The following is a 23863-nucleotide window of genomic DNA, read 5'->3' as shown; positions in this document are numbered from 1 at the left end:
TGTGCGCAATTAATGGCTTTCCTAGAAAAACTTCCCGGGCCGCCCCGCGCCGCCCAGCCGCAGGGCTCGCTGCGGGGCCCGTCGGGCCGACCCCGACCTCCCGCTCCTTCAGGCTCCGGCCACCGGTGCCCCGGGCGTAGCCCCAGCCCCTGGCCGGCTGCCTGGGCCTCGCAGCCGCCGGTAGGCCCGGGCAGCCTCCCCTTCCTGCCAGGGCGGCGGGCGGCCTCCCGCAGCCCGCCTCCCCTCCCGCACGCCCGGCCGCCGCTGCGCCTGCCCGGAAAGCGCGGGGGGGGGTGCGTGTGGGGAAGGAGGGGAGGGAGAGGGGGGGGGGGGGGATCCCCCGGCCGCCGACCCCCGCGCTGGCAGGGCGGCGGGCTTGTTCTGCCGGGCGGCCGCAGCAGGCCGGCCCCGCTCCTCCTCGCCTGGCCTCGCCTCCCGGCTCCTTCCCTTCCCTCCCTTCGCTCGGCGGCGGCGGCGCTTTCTCCGGCGCCCATTTCCGTGCGGCTGGCCACCCTCTCCCCGCGCGGAGTGTCTGAGGGCCGCTGGCTGCTCCGAGCCGCTTGGCTCCTTCCCTTAGTAACAGCTTTTACATTCTGCCTCAATTCCTCCTCAATCTAAATCACACACACACAGATATTACTTTTTTTTTTCCCCCCCCTCCTCCTTCCTCGGGACTTAATCTCTAACCCCCCCCTCTCTCCCCACCCTCCCCCTCCCCCTGGCTCGGGATATAATTGAATATCACAGCACTACTCGCTGGGTATTTTTTTTTCCTTCCTTCTCCTGTGTGTGTGTGGTGTGTGTTTTTCTTTTTTTTTTTCCTGTTTTTTTTTTTTCTCCTCCTCCTCTTGGTGTGGACACCTCAGCTAAAAAAAATATTATCGATACATTACGTGTGTACACACACACACACACACAGAGACACACAGATGTGTATATATACGCATATGGCTGTATAAAAAAAAAGGAGGAGAGACAAACAAGGGTGAATTTCTGGTGCCTCCATTCCCAAGGAAGGGGGGGAGCAGCCGCTCCGCCGCCACTCGCAAGGTAAGGGCCGGGGCCGCCGAGCCCCTGCGGGCCGGGTGCGGGCGGGCCGGGGCCGGGCCGGGCCGGGGGGGCGGCAGCGGGCGCCCTGTTTGTCTCTGTGGCGGTTGGAGGCGGGCGGGGGATGGGCGCCCGCCTAACGCCTGCCGCGGCCCCCCCCTCCCCTTTTTTAATTAATTATTGTGGGGTGCGGGGCGGGGGGTGCGCTCCCGTGGGTCTGGGGTGCGGGGGTGTGTGTGTGTGTTTTATATTTTGTAAGCAATCGGCACCCCTCTTCCCCTCCCCCACCGCGCCGCTGCCCTCCCCTCCCCCCACCCGGCTTCATTTTTTTTGTTGTTTTTAAAGGATTTAATGGGGTGTGGGGGGACACGACACCGGCCTCGGCAGCGAGTGGCACAGGGGAGCCATGGCGAGCGGACTATTTTTAGCCCGATTTGTGTGGAGAGGCGCCCTCCCCTCCCCCTCCCCGCATATTTACTTATGGGGGGGAGGGGAAGGGGGGGCTGGGCGGCCGCCCCTCCCCCGCCCGGCGGAGTTCACCCCCAGCGCTGCTTTGGGGGGGCCTGGGCCGTGCCCCCCTCCCCAGGGCAAAGCTGCCGAGTTATTGTTGGTCAGTTTCGCTGCGAGAGTTGAGGGCGGAACGTGAAACACCCCGCTGCCCGGTTTGGGGAAAATAAGGGTTTTTTTGCATTTTACAGGGTTGTTTTTTTTTTTTTTTCTTCCTGGCCTTATCCCTGTCCGAACCCCCGGTGCAAATTGTTCATTACATCTTCTAGGCGGGCTTGCACCGTTGATGCAATGTATATATTTTCTTGGTAGAGGATATAGGTCTTGGCAATAGCACGACATGTGGCTTGTTATTATTGTTGTACCCCGAAAGGGTTAAATTTCTCGTGTTGTTCCAGGTGAACTTAATCTTTCATCACCAAATTTCCTTTTAAGGCAGCTTGAGAGAATAAAAGTCTCCCCTCGCTTGTCTTTTTGCCTTTTTTTTTTTTTCCCCCTGAAGAGCAAACTTTGGATGTGCTTTATGGCAGAGGCTTGTTGCTGCAGATGACACGTGAGTCTGGAGGAAAGTTTGGTTTGTAGGTCGCTGTGTAGGAAAGTGAAGTTTGCTGGTGAAGTTTTTACTACTCTCCAGTGTGCTCAACTTCCTCGTTTTCCTGTCTGTGTAAATCAAATTCCTAACTGATTTGTGGGGGAGGGGGATCACAAAACATATTCCTCCTTTATTATTAAAGCATGAGAGGCATGGTCAGGAGAACCAAGTCTTTGTTGCATTAAAAAGAATGCATTTCTGGGCTTGTCTTGACTCTCCTGTCCTGCGGTACTCAAATAAACGAGCACGTTGAGCGTATTAACCGGGTCCTTTGGTGTTGGCGTTCTCTACTCTTTGGGTGTTCACTGGGGCTGTGGTTTGTGCCCCTTTGAGAGAGAGGGCACCATTTGCAAAACTGATGCTTGGGTTTTGAGTTGTACCTGAGCTTTTGGGTGTACTGGGCAGTTTTGGGCCCTTGTCTTGCTCTGAGCAAGCTGAAGGCTGGTACGTGTGAGGCTCGTGCTGGATTTGGGGCCTTCCTTTGGACTCATACATGTTAACCGTTACTTCAGGATACATTTCAAATGAGGACTGCTCCTGCAAACTCTTTTGGGCGTCCTTGAATTTAAGCAAGTGGGTACGTGGGTGAGCGTATGAAGGGTTTTTTTCCTCTTAGCCGTAGGAAGAAGGCTGCACTGTTATGGTGGTGGTGCTTAGGGTGCAGGTGGTGCCTCGCAAATGATCATAGCAAACTTTCTGTGGTTTCTTGTAGTGATTTTTTTTTTTCCTTTGCTTTTGGTTAAGATCTAATGGAATACAATGTATTGTATTATTTACCTAAGATCACCTGAGCCTGTACACTGTCACTGTCGTAAGTTTTCTTAGGGGCAGGTGGGTTTGTCTCCATGAGAACAGGGTTCATGTGGTACTGTGTCTTGGGAACTTGGTGGCATGCCTCCCGAAGTGTTAGAGAACACCTGGAAAAGAGTTCGTTCTAACTCCGCCAGGAAAGGGGAAGGAAATGTTGTTTAAATGTATGAAAGGAGTTGGGGTTTGGCTTTTGGGCTTTCTAATTTTTTTTAAAGACTGCACAAGAGGTTATGATTTTTGTTTGTTTAAACGTGCACAGCCATAATGCATGTGCATAGCATAAAGAATGCAATAATTACAGGAGATTCTGTTGCTTAAGCTTTTCTCCCTTTCAAACAGGTAGTTATGATTTTTTTTTTTCCCTGTGAGTTTTTTTAATACGAACACTTCTTTCAGTTTTACTCTATATATGGTAATTATTGATGTTTGTGTAATGCTTTGAAGTTGTAACGCATGGCATAAGCGCTAAGTACCCAACAGCAGTACTTCATAGTCGTTTTCCCATCATGAAAGAGTTTGATGCTAAAAAGTGCTACAGCCCTAAGCTTAAAGAGGCTCTGGATGGATTAGGGGAAATGGTCAAAATTGCTTATAATGTTTTCAGGTAATATTTTTTTAGTTAGGAAGAACAGATCTGAATAATGTAAAGCAAACTGAGTTATTTTACCTAACTTGATTTTGGTTCTGGAATTTAATTTAGCGTGTACTTCACGTTTGAGTCAGAATGTGTTCGCTGTTATAAATTTTGTAGTGGCAGTAAAGACCCACATCCTACAAGGATGTAATTGTGCAGAAGTCAGGAAGTCCTGTAAAGAAACGCACAACTTTGTGAACATCAGCGGTCTGGTTTGGTTGAATAAGCTCTGCAGATGTCTGTGAAGCTGCGCGCAGAAGTTCAGTGTGTTTTGTATTAGTGGTGGGCCATAGGATGCGAATCTCTCATGACACTGATCCTTTTTGGTATCCCAGCGCTGTTAAGCGTTTTGGGGAAAGCGGAGGCAGTGGCAGGCATGGCACCTTTCTTTCACTAATCCCGTTCCTCTGCTCATCTGGAGTCCCAAGGGATAGACACCCCCCCCAGTCTTTGCTTGCTTTGCCCATAGCTGCTCAGGATCGCGGTGCCCGTGTGAATTCTGATGCCTTGCTGGAGAGGACACTACTGACCAGCAGAGAAGAGACAGACATAAACCTGCCGCCATCTCTTGCCCTTCTGAACCACGTTAGGGAGGTTGTAAAGTGGTCCGGTGTCCGCTTCGGAGAGGAGGGCAAGGACGGGGTGTACTGCAGGGCTGTGTTGTGTCAATACTGCAGTATTGCGATACTGAAATGTATCATACTGAAGTACAACTCATTTTTAAACTAATTCATGTTGTTTATATTGAGAATTGTGATACTGTTATGTGTACTGACCATCCTTAGTGTGCGTGTGTTTGCGCATGTGTACGCACACAGGGTATAGGGTGTAATGATGCCTGTATATTTAAAACCCGAAACATGAGCTCATGCAAGTAGCTGCGGGTTGGGAGAGAAGTGAAAGTGTGTGTGCACACTGTAATTATGCATGTTCAGCTCCTACAAAAAGTGACTACTGCGAGAATATACTCATTGCATGCTCATTTTTAAATATAAATTTCAGTGTTTTTGTTAGGTGAAGGAGTGTCAGAAGTTTTCCATTAGGAACTATGATTGACAGCTCTTTTCCATGTTTTTTGGGTGGCATTGCAGCATTAATGTGATGCCTTCAAATTAACAGGTGATGAAGAAACAGTTCCTATGTTCCTGCTCTTGATTTAGCTGCCCCGTCCCAAATACATGCAGCTTTCTAAGCGCTGCAGTATAAAGTTAGATGGTCTTAATTTCTGTGAAGTAGCTTAATGAAAAGAGTGACTTTGCTAGAAAAAAGTTCATCCAGTGATCCCAGGCAGAGTAGATGGAGACTGCTTTATTCATCTCGTAATTGGTTTCCTCCGAGATAAAATACAACAATGAAATGAGGAATAAGAAGTATCTTTAGAGATGAAATTGTAGGGGAATATAGTGGCTTTCCTTTAATTTCGCAGAATTGAATTAGCTAACTTGAGGTAAAAAGTAGTGAAGACGGGACAGCATAGTTGTCACTTCATGGGAGTTGATAGGTTAGGTGATAAAGTACGGAAGTCTGGTCTAGAAACCACTCTGCCAGTTTGTGTGAAAACTTGTGAACTACTTCTCCTCATTAAGGTTCTGCCTTGTGGTATCTACTGGAAGATGAGAAGGCCCTTTTCTTCCTTCTCGTAATGAAAACAAAGCTGAAATTGTTTATGCAAAATGCCCTGGAGTCTTAATGGCCACGTGTGAGCTGGAAGTTGAGTTTTCCTTTGGTTCTGGAGGATCTATGGAACCGTAACTCAGCTTACCCTCTGAAACATTGTTTTTTAATACTTTACCATGTGGTTTTTGTGACATCCTTTAGACTCTCCTTTTTATATAGCTAAGGAGCCTTAAAAAGATTCTTTCTTGATGAGAAATAAGTGGTCATTCCAAGCCAGAGGATGTGTAACTGCAGGGGAAAATGCACACATCGGTCAGGTGCGTAGGATCTAGATGGCTTGGCTAGCCAAGGAGTGAAATTGCAGGTATTGCAGCTTACCCCTGCTCACTTGCTTTCTTGGGTGGGCTGGTTGCTAGAAAGACTTTTGAGAATATTGTCTTGCCTGTAGAAATAATAGTAAAAAGGCTTGGTGGATTGGTGTAGTTTTCTGAAAAACCTACTGAAAGAAGCTCCGAAGTGATGAGGAGGAGTTTTACAGAATTGTCTCAGCCAATGTAAGCAGCATCTTTCAAAAAGTCCCACCTTGGTCTGTCAATGTAAGTGTACATGGCGTAATTCAGTGCTGCGTAGAGATACTAAGGTCCTTCTAAACAAGTTAGCTTGAATACCAGAAGCAACATACCTAGGTGTGCTATCAGACTAATAGGTCCTTTTTTCAGGACAAGTAACGCAAGCAGACTGGATGTCAACCTGGTCGTACTTGAGCTGGTTCAGTGCTGGCACGTGGCCCTTCATGGGGCTGTGTGTACCCCGCACAGCTCCAAGAGCTGCCCAGCACGGGCTTGTGGGAGAGGACAGCAGGCCCCTGTGTCTGCGCTGTAGTTGTGCTTGGTGCAAGGATGACTCTTCTGAAGAGTATAAACTGGCATCTGCAGAGTAAGATATTAATACAGTCATATTTTCAAAGACGCCGAGTCCCCACAGTTGCACGTGGAGCTGGCAGTCCCGTGTGTGCTTAGCACTTCTAAAAATCAAGTCTTGCATATGGTTTTCTGGCTTTTGCGAACTCCCGTGAGGGTGTAGTTTCTGGGAGCAGTATTAGTAAAAGGCTATGTTGTGTGCTTTTGACTTGTGTTTATTGTTGTAATTCTGAAGTCTCTATGTTGCAAAGGAGAAATCTTGTTTATTAGTAATGTCTAGCAGTAAAAAATCAGAATCATCTGGAGAAAAAAAACAGTTGTGTTTTTTCTTTTATGATCTGAGATTCAGTTCAATGTCTGTTCAACGTAAGCGCGTGTCAGAGACACTCTCTGCAACCATGTGCCATATGCAAACAGACTGAGTGTTACTTCAGATCGCTGGAGGTGTGTTACTAGAAATGTTAGCTGGTGTGGTGCGAGTAGTAGGCCTTCCCTTTCCACCCAGCGGGGCAATAGTTTTGCCAGCCTGGGAAGGCAGGCAGGCAGCTGTCACTGCAGCTGATGCTAGTGCTCCTCTTAACCCGTTGGTGGGTTTGGGGAGTGATTTAGTCTCTTCCCCGGCTGCACGCAGAGCTCCCACTGAACGCCACTGACGTCAGGCCGGTGGTAGGATTTTATGAATTAGGACTGTGAAAGGGACTCTGGAAACTTTCCTGTTCTGTACGCAGCTACGTGCCTGCTGGCAGCGACTACTTGAGCCTACAGAAAAGATCTCTGTACAGCCTATTTGTGGAGCGTTTTTCCAAGATTATGAGTTAAGGGTCAAATATTTACTGTTCATGAAAACGTAGTGCTAAGTACTGTGCCCAGTGCCAAAACCACAGAAATTGTCAAGGTTTAGAGCCCTAAATATAACCTATCCTAAAAGTTGCATCCATTTGACATTAACTGTGTTAAAAGTTCAGGCTCTTCACATGGGTGACCTATGGCCAGCAAACCCTGAGCTGAGAGTTCGCCTGATCGCGAGCACACGCAAGGTGAATTTCAATCCTGTGATGGTTCCCTACAAGTACCGGGCAAAGAAGAGACAGTTTGATTTCCTGGAAGAAGTTGTCCAGGCTGGCCAAGGAGAGGAATAACAAGTTTTATAGCTCTTTTGTGTTTTTTGGACAGGGTGATTAATGCTCAAGTGTCAGCATGACTTCTGAAAATACATTTTTGCCTTATAAAAATAGTAATAAAAAGATTTCATTATTTTTCATTTATCACTGATATTGGTCTATCTTACACTCCTGTTGGAATAAATGAGAATTTTTGCCATTAGTTTCAGCAGTTGGGAGAGTGCTAAGGGTGACTGAAAATTTTTACCTTAAAATACCAACTGATCTTAAAAGAGATGAGTCTGTCTGACCCTCCCCCCTGCTTCCAGGTCTGTTTAGCTCCCAGAAATGATGAGAACTTTTCCTCTTTTAGGTTAAGTCTAAATTTGTGGGAAAAATTAGTTTTGATATTGCATAGACCTATGGGAGGAATAACAAGAGATCTGGGTCAGAAAAGTAGGACGTGCAAGATTTAGAAGCTGTTGAAGTGTATTTATTTGTCCTATATTAGGTTAAAGGAAGTATTGGTGCTTTCAGTTTGGCAGTATGTCCTTCAGTCTGTGGTGTTCTGTAAAGGGAAGACAACTGTTAAACAATGAATCACAGCTAATTTTTGTACGGATGTCAACATTCTTCTCTAGTGCAGCAATTTTTGCTTGGATATTAACACAAATATGCATTTCTAAATACAGACTCGTAGTGATAAATTTTAATTAGGAAGCGCTTTGTAAAAACATGGATTTTTGCCATGATGATATTTGTGAATCCAACATATTTACTTTGGGGTTACATTTGTTCAGATTTAATACTTTTTAATGTACTTTTAAAGCAAAGTTTGCACAGATGTGGATGGAGGAAAATGAAGAACAGTGTTGTCGAAACATCTATTAGCGTTCACGTCAAATAGATTGTGCTAGAAACATATCTTGTGTAGCAATGGATTAGCTGTTTCTTACAGCTAATGAAACAGATCTGGGGTTTAGAGAAGTGAGGTGTGTACTTGCTGTATAACGTCAGTGTCTTGCTGATGCAGACGTGGTACCTGATTTCACTTTATTTCAAATGCATAACTGAATTTTACAATCTGGTGTGTCTTGTTTAGACTGTAAATTTCTAGCACTGTGTAAAATGAAAAAAGTCAGGAATATGAAACTTCAATATGTTGAATTGCGATAAAACTTAAACAAAAACACAATGAAACAGCCTACTAAGCAGTTTTGGTGAGCTTAATCTGATAGCAAGAACGGATATCTAAATGTAGCTGATTAATAGAAACCAACTTCTTTTTTTTTTTTGACAGCTTTCACCATTATAGTAAATATTTGTCACATTTGTTTGAGTTGTAAGAAAAATGCTTTGTATTTCTGTGACTGTCTTCCAGGGCAGATTCTGAATAGCTGTTGATTACATTAGAAATATCAATGTGTTTATCTTACTGTTGGCAAAGTCCGTGTTAGTTGGTTCCTCTACTGTCTACGTATGCAAGGTTATTTTGATATGGATTATTTATTTCTAGATCATCAAGGCCCTTTGTAAGATTCTTTCTTACAGTACATCTAGTACACACAAAATACATTAGAAATTAAGTTCTAAGAGTCTATTCCCTTAAAAAGAAAAACCAAACAAACGAACAAACAAAAAGCCTCCTTGACCGTCGTTCGCTCATCCCGTTGGGATGCCTGGGCACCACTGCCCTCCCAGATATATCACTTTCTGGTAAAATGGATGGGCATTGCTTATGTCTTAAAAACAAACCCTCTGCTCTCTGTGTGGTTCTGTGGGCTGGTGGTGGAAGCACCAAACTGAGCATTTTTGTCAGTCTCCTCTCATTGTCCCAGTGCCTGGGCTCACCACAGCTGTGGTCCCGTGTTAGAGACATACTGGTTCCTTAGGTGTACTGGGGAACAAAACTGGACTTTTAAAGATCCTGCATGTATTGACAGAAACGCTAAGAAGAGTTTAAAAAATTCTATGAAGGATAAAGGGATGGAAACTTTCAGAGATAGCCAGGGAAAACACTTCTGATGTGTTGTGACTCGCTCTTCGATGCTACGGGTGACTTCATACGAGAGACTCGGAGGGTATGTGAAATGCGGAGTCAGACTCCGGCTAAGAGCGCGTCCATTATGTAGGCTGAGATTCTCTCTCGCTTTAAATTGCCGAGACTGCCAGCAGCAAGGCTTGTGTATGTTGGACATCGCTGAGGAGTTCCAGAAAGCTGCATTGATGGTGTTAGAATATGTAAAATCTTATATGTGTGCTTTATGTGCCTCCCACTTTTCCAGCTGTGGTTTGTAACTACCCACTTGTGGAACAGAGTTTTTTCAAGGTGAAAAGAAAGAAATGCACCGTTTTTAAAAACACATGTTCAGAGATCAGATTAGTCAGATTTCGTTTGCGTTAATGTCACTGTAAATGGTGAAAGTTCGGAACTGTAACGTACTTCCATGTGCCTGTTGCTGCCCACTTTTATTTGTTAGTCTGGTGCTGTTGGGCCTACTGCTGTTCCGTACCCCCCTAGCCTCCCCCTGCGTAATTAAAACACAAGCGGTGCAAGATTGTGCTGCTCTTTTTTCTTTCTAAAATTAACCCCTTCCAATGGTCAGTGTGGTCGTGCCCTCTCCTCTGCTTGGCTCTGCTTCCTTGTAGTGCGAATGGGGCAAAGTAATGTGAGGTACCGGGGTGTTTTGTCTCAGTCCTGGCAGTTGGCATCATTTTATTACTGTCTCTTCCTAAGACGTTAATTGATTTTCTAATCTCACCCCAGCCTTTTCTTTCCCCTGGACTTTCTTTTTTATTTTTTCAATTTTGGACTTTCTTTTGCATTCTCCCTATCTGTTCTTTTGTCAGTTCTCTAAACCAAATTGGTGCCTTTTTGTTTCTGCCCCCTTGGATTTTCTCTGCTTTCTTCCCCTTTCTCCTAACTCTAGTTCAGTTTACTTAGAGGACTTGGTCCTATGTAGCCCTCTTGAACCGGAGGGGTTAGATGGGTTTGGTTGGCGCAGCCCCGGTCCATGGCGGAGCGAAACCTGCCAGAGCGCTGAGGAAGTCTTGTTTTGCAGGGAGTGAGCCGGGCACGGAGCAGAGGTGAGCGAGGTGCCTGCCTGCAGGCAGAGGGCAGCTGGGACAGGCACACGGGGCAGGAAATGGAGGGGACACGTTTTGGCAGTGCCTGTGTTTGATAAAAATAATCTTGGCTTTAGGCGTAAAACGTTGATCCAACTCTTGATGAAGTCAGAGGGAGGCTTTGGGGGCAGCTGGTGAGAGTGTTTAGTGCAAACGCAAAAAGCTGAGGAAGCCTGAGTGAAAACCTCAGCGCACCGTGAGGTTAGCTCTGGGCTCTTTAAGGGATTTCATGCAATAAATTTTTGTTGACGTTGTGACTTAAAATTAGCAAAAACAAAGTCAGTCATGGTGAAATCAGTGGCAGCCTTATCTTACTGTTTTTATTGTGGGTAGTGTTGACAAGTCACATGCCCCGTTGTTCTGGGTGAACAAACACCGCTTTGAGACAGCGAGCGGATACGTGCGCACGGGAGCCTTTGTCCTGTGCTGCGCAGATGGGTGTGCGGAACGGAGACTTCAGAGCTGAAAGATCGTCTTTAAAGAGTTCACATCTAGAAACAGTTTAATATATGAAATACCCTGTTGCTTGATATTTAAGCACCATTTTTGTTTGGTATCTTGTGATCCAGAACCTAAGAAAAAGAGGATAATGCATCATAAACTCTCTCATACCTTGTTGCCCAGTGAAACCTGTGGATAGGAGGCTTGTATTCTGTCTCTGAAATAGATGTCCTTGGGATTGAGAGAATGCAAGATGTGCTTTTGAGAAAGTCAGTAAAAGATTTTTGCTTGAAAGTCTTTCAAATATAAGTCCTTTATTGCAAAACTGTTGACACTTGAGATGATAGTAGTGAACCTCATCTCTACTCAAGTCACAGTTTTGTGGATCACCTCTAAATTACTTTTGCTGTTTATAAATACCTGGAATTGGGATAAGTGTAGTGTAACTAAGATGGATGCAATAGAGACTGGCTACAGGAGCAAACTTGGCATGTGGAGGCTGTGGGTGTAGTCATCCAGCCATAGCTGGGGGAGAACCCCATTGAAATTGCTGTGTGTTTTGCGTAAGGAGGAACAGAAAGATTAGTCTTCCCTGCCTACAGTGATTTTATTAGTTGTTGTTTTTAGTACATCTTAATAATGCCAATGTGGCTCAGTGTCTGGTTCAGTATTTTTAATTTGTAGAATAACTTTTTCTCCTTTTGTCATGTCATAGTCTTGCTTTGTCCTCTTCAGAAACTGGTGCTTTCAGTGTCTTTTGTACCAATACAAGAGCATTCACCAAAATGATTTTGAATTGTCAGAGCTCCATAGCTGGTATTACCAGGGTGCTTTAATGTGTAATGGCACTAAGCTGGTAGAAATTGTCATAGCTCTCTTGACTGTGTGTCGACGTCAGCTGTGTGTCTCTCTGCCCTCTGATATTAGAAGACTTCCTCAGTTTTGGTGGCTTACAGGCAATCTGTAAAATACTGCTTTAATTTCGATACAGAATGAATGGCAAGCTTTTGGTGTCCTAACGTAGGTACTCTACAGTAATGGAATATATCCTGTGCGTTACTGTTCAAGGTTTTCAGACTTTTTTTTTTTTTTTGAGCACAGCTGCAGTTTGTCTACACAGTCCCTTCATAGGGACTGCTTGAATAGAGGGAATCATGGAATTACTTTCTGGTCATAAATTCTCTCTCTGAATTTTCACGGGCTTGTCTAGATCTGCGGTGGATCCCCAGAGACACACCTCTCCTCCCCACATCCACAATTTTGCTTTTCTGGGTTGACCTAATATACCTGTATGTTAACAGGTAACTGTATTTACTTTATTTTAGTTTACATCACTGAAGATTTTCTGTCCACATAATGATTAGGATAGAAAGCTGGTGTCTGGATTATCTGCTATTTCTGCCACTGTGTGACCTTAGCAAATGGATTAACAAATTTACCCATGCACCAGTAATTTAATAATTACCAGGAGTTTTTTCAGACTAGTTCAGTGCCCTGAGATCTTCTCATGAAAGGCTGTGTAGCAGTATAAAGTGGCTTTTGTTTTATTTTTCAGCCTCTGCTTACTTTGGGTTTTTAGTTTAGGCAAGCGCTCCTTTTGTGTTCATAGGTTTTGTGCTTGTCTTCTAGTTTTTCTTTTATGTTGGACAAAACACAGCCCTTCACATTGGAAATATTTGCTGATAGTGCCCATACGTGATGAAGGGTCGTGTTGAAGTCAGGCTACTTGGGTCATAAAGTTAGGCATGTTTATGTCCTTAGTAATGTGGGAATGAACCTTTTATGAAGTTTTAAGATTCCTGCACTTTTTCCAGACTTCAGCAGCTCTTTGGGGGTGGGGAAAAGGCAGAACTTTTTTGGTGGAGCCACTTCAGGGATGGGTTTCAGAGCACAGCTACACAAGCGGCTGCTTGTCCCAGCAGTGGAGATGGGAGTGGGGGTGGTGGGTCCCCTCAGCTGACCCTGGTCTTGGTGGAACAGAGACACAGAACAAAAGGTGCAGGTGAAGCTCTGTGAACTTTTCTGTCTGGAAAGAAATTTCTGTTCTCTGGCATGGTTTATTGACTCCTCCGCCATGTCAATACAGTGGTTTATTGGTCCTACAAACATCACCTGTGGAAGGATTGCGTTAAAACCTACTGCTATTTTGGAGGGGATGTTAAAATCCAAGTGGCTTTGCTGAACCAGTTTACAGCATGACCCCACAAATGCCTGCGTTGTTACCATGAAGGTGGTGGTAAACTATAGCTTATCCATAGGAACAAACCTATCTATAATAGGTGAGGGTGGGCAACGAGCGTCTTACATCAGCTTTGCTATCAGACAAAATCCTCGCAGACTGCAGTGGGCCAGCTAATAGCTAAGCCAGGCTGACACCAGCCTTTCTGTAAGTAGGGGTCGCATCCCTCATACCGTTTTGTCCATAGATAAAGTAGACATAAGTGATGACGTGAACTTTCTCAAGTGCTTACGCTTTCATTTGGCCAAGACTTCCTTAATAACTTCCTAAATGATTCTTGTTTATAAATTTATAGTTAAGCAAATTTACAAGCTTGTGTGAAAATCTTTTCTTATGCCCTTTACTAAGACCCAGCGGTATTTTCCTTGTCAGAGCTTCGTACCTCGGGTAGATAGAGCATTGCAGGTCTTGTCATGAGAAATGCTTCTGAAAGATGTGCAGTCCTAACGTAGGACGTTGCTTTCTGCTGAGCTTTGCCCGGCAGCCTAGATGTCTCCTAAAGCACATCGCAGTCCTGGCGAGCACAGTTGTGCCTGTGCTACTGATGAGCACACGCTTTCTGTTACATTGTCTTGTTTTCATATGTTGTTTGGATATTTTTCATCTGCTGGAAAATGAAATTTTAGGCGTGTTTTAATTTTGGGAAATCTCTTCAGTTTGGGAATAGTACTTAAGGTTGTATACATTTGGGTTTTGCCATTGTAAGTTGTGCTTTTATATTGTGACTTTTCTTATTTTCACCCTACTCTACACTGAGAAGTATCTGCTGGTTAATTTAAAAAGAAAATTCTGCTAGCACTTTAGTAAATCCCTTAGACTTTACAAGAATGTATTTATACTTTTCTTTGGAATGACTCCAGAAAGTGTCTGATTCCTGTTTAGTGTAATACATATCTATATATCAGCAGATATAGCTTTTGGTGTAGTCAAGCCCTAATTGTTAAAAAAAAAGTCACTTTTAAGTGTGATCCTTGGGTATTTTTAGAAGAGCTGAGTGAAGCCCTTTCTTAGTTGAACCAGTGTCTTGTATTCTGAGGCAGTCTACATGTTCTTCGTAAGAAATATATTATGGCTCCATTGAAGTCAATTCAGGTTCTCTGGAAATGATCCAACCTTCAGGAAAGAAAAATATTAGTGTGCCTGTTGAGGGAAAGGGTTTCCCTTTATTTCGGAATTTGCTTGTCATGTTTAGCAAGTAAGCCATTTTCCGATGCATTAAGGCTCTGCAAAACTAATTTTCGGGGCTGACAGTTTTCTAGTCTTGGGTTAAGCAAAAAGATTTAAATTTAGTGTTTCCATTTTTTTTGTTTTAAATAGCTAGGGGTATGTACATTTGTTCAGTTACAATGTGAGTGCCATGCATGTTTCAGGAGAACAGGAAAAATGAACTGTTTAAAATGATGATGATGGGGTAGCATTTTTTAGCCACTCATTTGTTTCAGTGTCTGAAATGCTTTGTTGCCAATTTAAATGTTGAAATTTGTGGAAGTAGCCTTTGCTTGGAAGTCTTAAATATTTGCAATGTGTTGTTTATTTGGTTTATGAAGTTTTGTGCTGTTTGAATGCTGGTTTTTATTTTAGCTATGAGTTTTGGCAAAACACATCCTAGCATATGTAGTCAGTCATAAACAAGCTAGGGACTGCTAATGTTTTAGTCCTGCGGCTATATCAAAGCATATAAGGTTAAAATTAAAACTATCTGAATGTCTGTCTGTGCGTGTGCATCTTGCACCTGTGCTCCACTGAGACCTTCAAGATGCTCATGCAGAAATTCTGTGCCTTCTATCATGAAAGCAGTGACTATTTAAAATTATTACCATGTCAAGCTTTTAATTGAGGGGGGGGTTTGCAGGTTTCTAGGCTTGGTTTATGGCTGAAGACCAGCGCTGCATACCCAAACCTGACTGAGTTGGCTGCCCGTTCTCCAAAGCAAGTGGAGCTTTGGTGATTTTTTTGCACTATTTAATGTGCTTCCCTCGGGAGGACGGGGATTTGGCAGAAGGCTGCCTGCCCTTCGGTGGTTGTATGCTCTTCGAAGTTACGTGAGCTGGATTATTTAGCAATGGGTTTCTGAAGCCTGTGGACAGGCTACAGAGGGGTGGAGGCAAGGTGCAGTGAAGAAGAGCCCCAAGATGAAGGACGACTCTTTGAAGGCTGCTGAAAGGCATGTGCTGAGATGGCCAGGGATGTGGGTGCTGGGTCAGGCTGCTGCTGATGCTGCTTGAGCTGCCCCAAAGGAAGTTTCACAGGGAGGGCAGTCCAGAACAGCCTTTGGCCCGGGTCAGCAGGAGAAGAGGCTGGAGCCTTCCCCCGAGCAGAGGGGTTAACTAGTCAGTTAACTAGTCTGTGCTTGAGCCCAGCGCTTCTCCAGGAAACTGCCACGCTCCTGCGTCTAGTTGAGACCTGCCCTCCATTTTCTCCTCTCCTCTGATTTAGATGCCAAACCGATGGTATTCTTCTTGCACCTGTCCAGGGCGCTTCTTTCAGTGTTAGTTCTGAACCAGATGCCATCTTTGCTCCCTGTCATTGCAATCATAGAGCTGCAGTTTAGAAATTATTAATTTTTTTTACCGTTGACACGTTTTTCAGTTTATTTTCCTAAATACTTTGTTTAGACTTTTAACAGCCTAATGACTGAAAACCTCAGCTAGTTTTGTTTGGAACTAATTCTTCCTCAGGCAGAAATCAGACCTGAAATATATTCCTCTAAAGTCTGTGAAGGAAAAGCTCTCTGGTAGCATTTCTGAGTTGCTGAGATTAGCTCTGAATTTCCAGATAATATAATTTTCTTTTAAAAAAGAGCTCCCCCCCATCCCCACCGGCAAGTGCTAAATAATTCTTTGTGTGAATGTACTATATGATCTCTAATTATATGATCACATACCGTCCCACAAATAGTGCAATACAATAGCATAGAATTACTTCTAGGATTTTGTAGAGGTCTATTCAGTAGACTACCTTAAACCCTGGATCTTGCAAGTTGTTTTGTGTAAATCGACTCCTTTGCCTCCCAGAAGCGGTGTTTACTGTAGCTCTGCCTTAAAGCCCAGGTTCAGAGCTTGTTATAGAATCAGGGCTTGGGATGTCAGTTTTGAAAGTTGTCATTTAACTGCTCTTATACAGCGTATGCATATTAAGTAGGATAGCAGAATAACAGTGAAATTGCTCACCTAGGTCTGCAGATGAATTACCATAATTAACTGCTTCTTCCCATGAATTGCACCTAACGAGGGCTGTGCTGTTGGCTGAAAATAAATTGCATAATGCATTACTGTTGACTAAATTATTTACATACCTTAGAGAGGAGATGGTATAAAAAGTCTGCAAAATAAGTGCTGGACCATTATGAAAATGAAATGGGAAAAAAAAAAAATCACAAATAGAGCTTGGTGAAGCCTGCGTTCTCCTGGGTCACTGAAGATCACTGTATCCTATTTACAATATGGTGTATGACTTCATGGTCACGTACTTATCACATTGTGTTGCATAATGTATATGTGGAGAAAGCAGAGTTAGATCTGTGCATACAGCCTTGGGCCTGCTCTTGAGAAGTGTATCTGTGTGGTTATAAATTGCTAAAAATGACATCTATTTTTTTTTTTTTGCTGCCTAACTGTGGTCCCAAAATATGCAAAGTCAAAAGCAAAATGTGGGTTAACAAAATAAACTATAAACCAAACTGGACAGATTTTTAAATGTTTGCTGTTCTGTGTTTTACCAATGAAACATCCTTTGTGTTGTGAGGTGGTTCAGGATTTCTAGGCTGTATTCGTGGCTTATTTTTTTTAACATTTTATTTAGCCAAGAAGTATTTTAAAAGCATGGTATTTGGATCTGGTATCCTATTTTCATCATGTGGAATCCTGTAAGGCCCTATTTATTGATACTTATAAAAGATGGTTCAACTATATAGCGATTACTTATACTAATTTACCAGAAGAATCACTTCTGGTAAATTAGTCCATGAATGAGCATTGACAACACCAAAATAACTGCAAGTGACTGAAGATGACCTCAACTAGAGGTGGCGATTTGTGTTAGAATTTGCCAAAATAAAGCTTGTCACAGCTTGCGTCTTCCATGGGTAAAAGCCAGTCTGGAGCTGTAGGTCTTGATTCCTCCTCTTTTTGGGTTTGCTTTTGTCTGGGACTTTGATTTGGGCCTAATCTTGTCAGTGACTGACAAAACTTGAAAATACTTTTTGTTCCCTGATGTTTTAAATGGAGGATATCAGGGTCTCCTGTGTGTAGGGTTGTCCATCCCTCTGCCCCCGTTGCAGGGCTTTCCTGGTGAGAGGTGGTGACTCGGGGTGGGCGAAGGAACCTGCAAGTGGGGTCACGGCCCTCACAGAAATTCACTTGTTATGTGATTGCTTAGGGTTATGATCCAAGTGGAAATGTGGTTGCAGTGGGGAAAAGCTTTGTAAAAACAGCTAAGCTTGGGAAATTGGATCACGTTTATTTTTTTTTATAAGTAGGCTGAAATATTTGATGATAAAGTTTGTATCGAAGACTCCCTTTCCTGCCAAATTAGCTGGAATAGGTCAACTGTTGTGGTAACAACAACAGCAAGTAAAACTAGTAAGTTGTGTTTTTTTACCTGTTAAAAAGTTTTCTTGAAAAGCTTTATTTCCTGTTTGGGAACATGTGCTTGAAGTTTGGCAAAATTGTGACCTTTGTGTCAGAGATGGGGGTATTTTTGTTTTTCTTTTGTGTTGTTTTGGGTTTTTTTTTGTGTTGAGTGGGGCTATTCTGTAAAACAGAAGTCTGACATAGGCAACCTTAATTTTTGCATGTCTAATGGAATACTGTTCAGACTAGTGAATTACTTACTGTAAAGAGGTTGTGTGTAATATTAAAAAGCTATAAAGGACAAAATAGCACTAATTGGTACACAAGCAAAAGTGTAAAGATAGCAGAATAAGCTTTGAAATAAAATATGCTAATGATCATCTAACATTTATGACATACATAACAAATGACATACATACATAACTGTGATGACATACATAACAAATTACGACGAAACATTTTTTAATGAAGATGAAAGGATTGAGATTCTTAAACATTGGCTGGTATAATAAAGAACTCCAACTTAATGTATTGCTTTCCTGGATGGATACTTTCTATTAATTTTCTCCAGAATTTCAGAATGTTTTCAAACACTTTGCACAATATACTTCATAGCGATGAGTGATCAACACTACTGCAAATATGTCCTGTGCAAAAAATACCACAGAGGAAAAAGTTCATCGATTTATTTTTTTTATTTTTTTTGTCTGCTCTATTTACATTTTTAGAGAATAGTCCAAATTTTATTTCTGGAAATGGAGATTTCCATGGAAGAGTTGTGGGATTGCAGTGAACAGAAAGGGAGTCTGGTTATGGTTAGTATAGTCCTTCAGACATATGGTGAATCCTGAAGGCACTGCCGAAGGACAGAGCCTTTTCTGCTGGCCTTCTGCTGTTGGTGTTTGTCACTGAGCTTCTGAGCTGTTATTTAGGAGAGCGGGATGATCAGAAAGGACAGCACAGACCTTGGAAACACTCTGCCAGCATCTGAAATCTGAACTGGGGTGTTGCAAACCCATAGTTCCTTTTTGAGGACTGGGAGAGGAGACTGGGGCTGAAAGAGGAAGGGGAGGAGTTGGATTAATGCTGTTTCTTTCTCTTGTCTTTCAAAGCCTGGCTCGGAGCATATTCGTCTCTGAATGCTCTGAGCACCGATTATGTGAATGCATTAGGTTCAGTGCCCTGCCTTAACTTCATCAGCTTCCTATTTCTGTTTGTTAACAATCAACTATTTTACGATCATGAGCGTGTTACAGAGTACTGCCACCTGATGTGGCACTGCTCATTGCCTGTGGGACAGGGATCTGTCAGCGTTCTCGTCACGCAACATGGCTTAGTTGTGCTTGATTGAGTGCAGTTATAACTTCAGTGAAAAAAATGAGGCAGTAGGTGAATGGATACAGAGAGATGAAAGTATGCATGCAGGTACTGATGTTATATTCTCCATGAAGAAGAATGGTCATTTCAGTAATCTGTAGCGTAACTGTCGTCAAATTAGTTTGGCTTTTTGGTTGGCTGGGTGGAGTTTTTTGTACGTCACAGGAAAGTTTTGAGAGAGAGGTCTCAAAAGGGAAAAAGCGAACAAATTTTGTGAATGTTTATGGAAAGCCTTGGGGCAGTGAGAACCTATTATGAAGCATGAGTAGAAGGGGCAAGGCACTTTACATTTAGGTTATGATTATGGGTATGGAACAATTGTAAATTTGCAGGTGAGAAAATACTCTGCTTTGCATCATAGGCTGTCAAAGTCCCAGCTGAGCAAGGATGGAATTCGTCTTGGCTAACATCTGTTCCTTTCTGGAATCAGTGGCTTTAGAGGAAAGCATGAAATTTGAATATGATTTCTGTTTACCTCAATCTCTTTCTTTGTATTTTCAAAACATATTTTATTTTATTAGATTCAGAAATACAGGCTACCTATGCAAGCTGCTGGCTCCTTACATAAGTAATCACGTGATAAATACAATTAGATTGAACTTTAGCAATATTGAAATCACTTCCATAGGAAGTTGGCTGGCTGCCCAGACATCTGACATCATCTAGGAGCCACACACTCAGCCTTGGACAAACGTCTTTGGCACAGTCCTGTGAAAGTCACTGTGGTTGGGATCTGGATAGAAATAAGCTCTAAAGTCTGAGTGTTCACACCTAGTGCCTTCCTAAGCATCTCCCTCCCCTTAGATCCCTTCCTGCATACGTCTGAGTAGCCCTGCTGTCCACAGGCACAGGGAGAACGACGCCAATCCTTAGCCATTAAGCGTTCCTTCACACATAACGAGAAGTTTCCATTCAGCCTTCCAAACCCTTGTCATGTGGTGTAATAATATGGGATAAGGACTCAGTTGTGGCCAACGTAGTTCTTGGTAAACAGAGACAAGGAATGATGTCTCTTTAAAAAATGTAGTGTGGCAATACAAAAATCATGTTTATTACCAGTTCTAGAGTCGTATAAATATAGATGCTAGACATCTGCTGAGTATTGCTTTAGTAGAAATACTGAAATAATTTTTACTCAAGTTAATAAATCCCGGAGCTAGGAAGGAAAGTAGTGGAATGATGGGTAGAAGCAAGGCAAATGAAATGAGCAGTGGAAATCCAAGTAATGGGAGAGTTTTTCGAATATATTTTCACAAGGATGTAGTTGTATAGCAATATTCTATGTTTTAGGATTTTATCTACTTATGCTTGTTGAAAGGGCGTGACAGAACAAACATGGCTACTGAAATCCTTGCATCAGGCCACTGGTTACCCTTTTCCTTTTGGTAGTGAGCAGCATATATTGGACTGGCGGTAGCGAGAGCTGCATCCGCAGGGCAAGTGTCGTCCGAATGGTGCAGAGCTCCCTGTGCTGTTGGGTCAGTTGTAGGGGGGTTCCCAAGTAGTAGAAGGTTTTTATGTCTCCTCTTTACATGTCTGCAGGATTTGGTCTTGAAAGACCATTAATGCTTATGATGCAGAGGGAGTTGGGTTTCTTGGTGGGGTGAGTTTTTTTTATTTGTTTGTTTGGTTGTTTTTTTGTTTGCTCTTTAAACAGTGAAAGCATCTCAATAAAATGCTCAAAAGAAAAAGTGCTCCTTTTGTGTAGTGCAGTTCTAAGCTGCTAAGGAACTGAGTCATAGTCTAGATTTAAATCCAAAAGTAAGAGAGTAATTTATTACCTGTCTATGCTGTCAAGCTGTTAAACATGAGCAAATAAAATCCCAGTCTGTTGAAGAATGTTATGAATCTACTTTCAGTGGAAAATACGGACAGAAATCTATCCTGTCAAAATTGGTTACTGGTGGCCTAAACAAGGTAATAGTGTCCCCTGTGTGACCAAGTACGTGTTCTTGCAGGATCACTGCTGTTACCAATTGGAGCAAGAGAAAAATAGAAGGTGCAAATGCCACATAGTGTAGTTCCACAAATAGATGTCAGTATTTCTCTTTTAAATATCAAAGTTTGTTGAAATTAAGAGAAACTTAGAAATTACATCAGGTATACTTCAGGCTGTTTGATAGGGTTCTTATCACTGCTTTGTTTTGTTTTGTTTTTTTTTACCCTAAGATACACCTAACTCTGTCTTTCATGGTTTCACGTCTTGTCCTCAGTTTATACTGCTAGATGTTTATCGGCTATATTTGTCTCGTGAAATTTGCAAGTTATTCTGTTGACCATCACCTGTCGCTCTTCTCATGAATTTGTATTCAGGATTTTTTTGCTTGTTTAGCAAAAACCATAAAATAATGCTGTGCTGTTTTCCATTCAAACTCCTCCTTACTGCCTGAGCAAAATCAGTTTTGATGGTAGTAATGTTAACTTAACACTGGTCCCTTCCTTCTTGTGTTGGCTTTCCTCATTAAAAACCCATTCTTCATCCATTTCCAGTTTAACGACCAACTCCCCTAACCCATTCAGCTTGATCAAAGTCTTATATCAAACCAGATTCTCTGGGGAGCATCCACCCATTTCCACATTCTGACCCTACTGTTGCTATATTTTTTTTGAGGTTATTGTTAGAGATGTTATAATAAAAATCAATTGTGAACAACTTGAGCAGGAGGAGCAGGGCAAGAAGTTTTTTGATCCCTGATTCATTCTAGCTTGAACTTTTTTTTTTCAAAAGATACATTTTTACAATGTGTATTTTGAGGTGGAAAAATTGTAACATTTTGAATGCTGTGCAGACACACCAGAAAACTCGGTGACCTTCTGATTGCGGGCTGGGTGACTGCATGCTGGATGCCTGCTTTGATGTTCTGTGGAGGCAGATGCTGATTCTTGTCTGTAAATGAAATAGTTGCATTCTGTTGAATTTAAATGGTGGAAATTATTCTAGTATTTAGTGAACCAGTATGATTACTGGAATGGGGGTGGCATGGGAAGACTGAGGGCCTTCATTATTTATGGGGTAGTTTTTATTTTGTCGTTCGTTATATTGACTTATAATTAATTCACTGCAAGGTTCCTGTAAACTGTTGTGTGAAATACTGATTATTTTACCTTTTAATAAAATGTCCCAACTCCTATGATAGGCATGCAAATAATTGAAATAAATTATATGCAAATAATTCTTTAAACAGTATGGAAATATAAATGTGATGTAATTAAAATGCCTGGACTCTCATCGATGTTCCTAAGCAGGGTCCTCATAATGGTGTTTTTCAGCTGCATTTACCTGTGTCCTGCTTGCACTCTGTTCAGCGTGAAGTTTAGCAGCAACTTGGGTCAAGCAACCGGAGTGACCCTTTGTCTCATAGTACCATCATGAGGATTTTAGAAATACCTAGAGAAGAGAATACTGTTCTTGTTCCTGCCTAGATTTAAGGCCTCAGGTTTAAATCTGTGACTCTGCTGGGGTCAGAAAGCTGATTGACTCCTATTCGGTGTCAGATAGGGCTGCAACTCCGATCCCCCGTGCTTAGCAAGGAAGAAGCCAAAATCAGAGCGTCGAGGTGGGGTTTGAGTTATGCAGCGAACTCCTGCTTGGATTTTGATACACACAGGAGTAAGGAAGGCTCTTTAGGACCCTGGTCATAGATGAGACATTGAACTATAGCCCGATCTATGCCTTTCTTGGGTATCTCCAGATCTGGTTTCCTCACACCACTATATTTTCTGAAGCTCAAAATAATGTCTTACCCCAGCTGGTATTAATCATCTTACATGTATTGGAGTGTAGATCTGACTGTGACACAGAGCAACTGATCTCTTAAAATCAAACTTCACTTCTTATGAAAAGTAAGTGGCTCCCAGAGGAGAAAGGAGTTCTGTTTTCGTTTATCGCTTGTGATGATGAGATGACTTCATAGCTTGAGAAGTCCCATCTCGTATTGACTTCCTCTGCGTCCGAGTTCGTGCTGACAGTGCAATTGGCTTTGGTCCCAGCATTTACTGAGAGAAAACCTTGTCATGGTTTGGGTGGCTTGTGGACAGATCTGGTAAGGGACAGTTTCTGATGTTTCGTGAGCAGGTCAGGCTGGAATTGACAGAAACACAAACTGGTGTACATTTTAAGCATGGAGAGGGTAGGTATCATTGAAGCGGAGACAGCTTGTGGGAATAATTGAATTGGCTTTGGGAACAGCCCTGGAGTTGAGAAACTATTGAGGTAAAGGCTGTGAAGATTGATCTTTTGGGGGTTATTGCTGGAGGATGTGTGAAACATTTTACTTTCATTAAACTAAACTCTATTTGAGTGTTTTCTTACTCGTACCTTATCTCTACACCACAATTGAAGGAAATTACTTTTTGTCCCTTTGGATTGCAGTGGGTGTGTCTGTTTAATAGCCAGTTCCAGGGTTTTTTTAGTTGAGAATGAATGGTCCAGGATGGTTACTTGAGTAACATGCAGCGCACAGGTTGAAAGAGGGAAGGGAAAGGTAAGTTCTCAGCATGTGTTTGCTCACAGTGGACTCAGTTGAGAAGAACATTTAATGGTTTCCTTGAAAAATGGTGAGAGCTAGGGAAATATTTGCTTAAATTAATTCACCACATTTATTTCTAGATGACATTCATGAGGGTGCTGGGTGAGGTGTATTTTACAGCCACAACCATGGGTCATGTACATTAGATACAGTTCCTTTGTGTTCTTAGCATGGTGGTAGTCCTGGTCCCAAGCTCTAAGTCTCCAGGCTCTTGCGGGTTTATCTGCTGTTCTCTGAAACTTCACAACAGCTGAAACAACGTCCATTAAACTTGAGGATAAGTGAGAGCAAGTTTGCTTAATATAGAAACAAACCCCATGATGTTTTCTGGATGTGAACTTCTGACATAGGAG

At 42.7% G+C, this 23863-nt stretch overlaps 1 protein-coding gene across 2 annotated transcripts in view; it reads left to right on the top strand.

Annotated features, from left to right (window-relative positions):
• Positions 1 to 539: 539 nt before the first annotated feature.
• Positions 540 to 23863, top strand: part of TBL1XR1 (TBL1X/Y related 1) — a 117141-nt gene continuing 93817 nt past the window's right edge. For both annotated transcript variants that reach the window (XM_068406401.1, XM_068406400.1), the window contains exon 1: positions 540 to 1050. The gene's annotated coding sequence lies outside the window, so the exon portion shown is untranslated. The remainder of the gene's footprint in view (positions 1051 to 23863) is intronic.

The sequence above is a fragment of the Nyctibius grandis genome, chromosome 8 (assembly GCF_013368605.1).
Source record: "Nyctibius grandis isolate bNycGra1 chromosome 8, bNycGra1.pri, whole genome shotgun sequence".
In the NCBI taxonomy this organism is placed as follows: Eukaryota; Metazoa; Chordata; class Aves; order Nyctibiiformes; family Nyctibiidae; genus Nyctibius; species Nyctibius grandis.
Note: the sequence above shows the minus strand (reverse complement) of the source record. Positions and strands in the feature narration are given on the sequence as shown.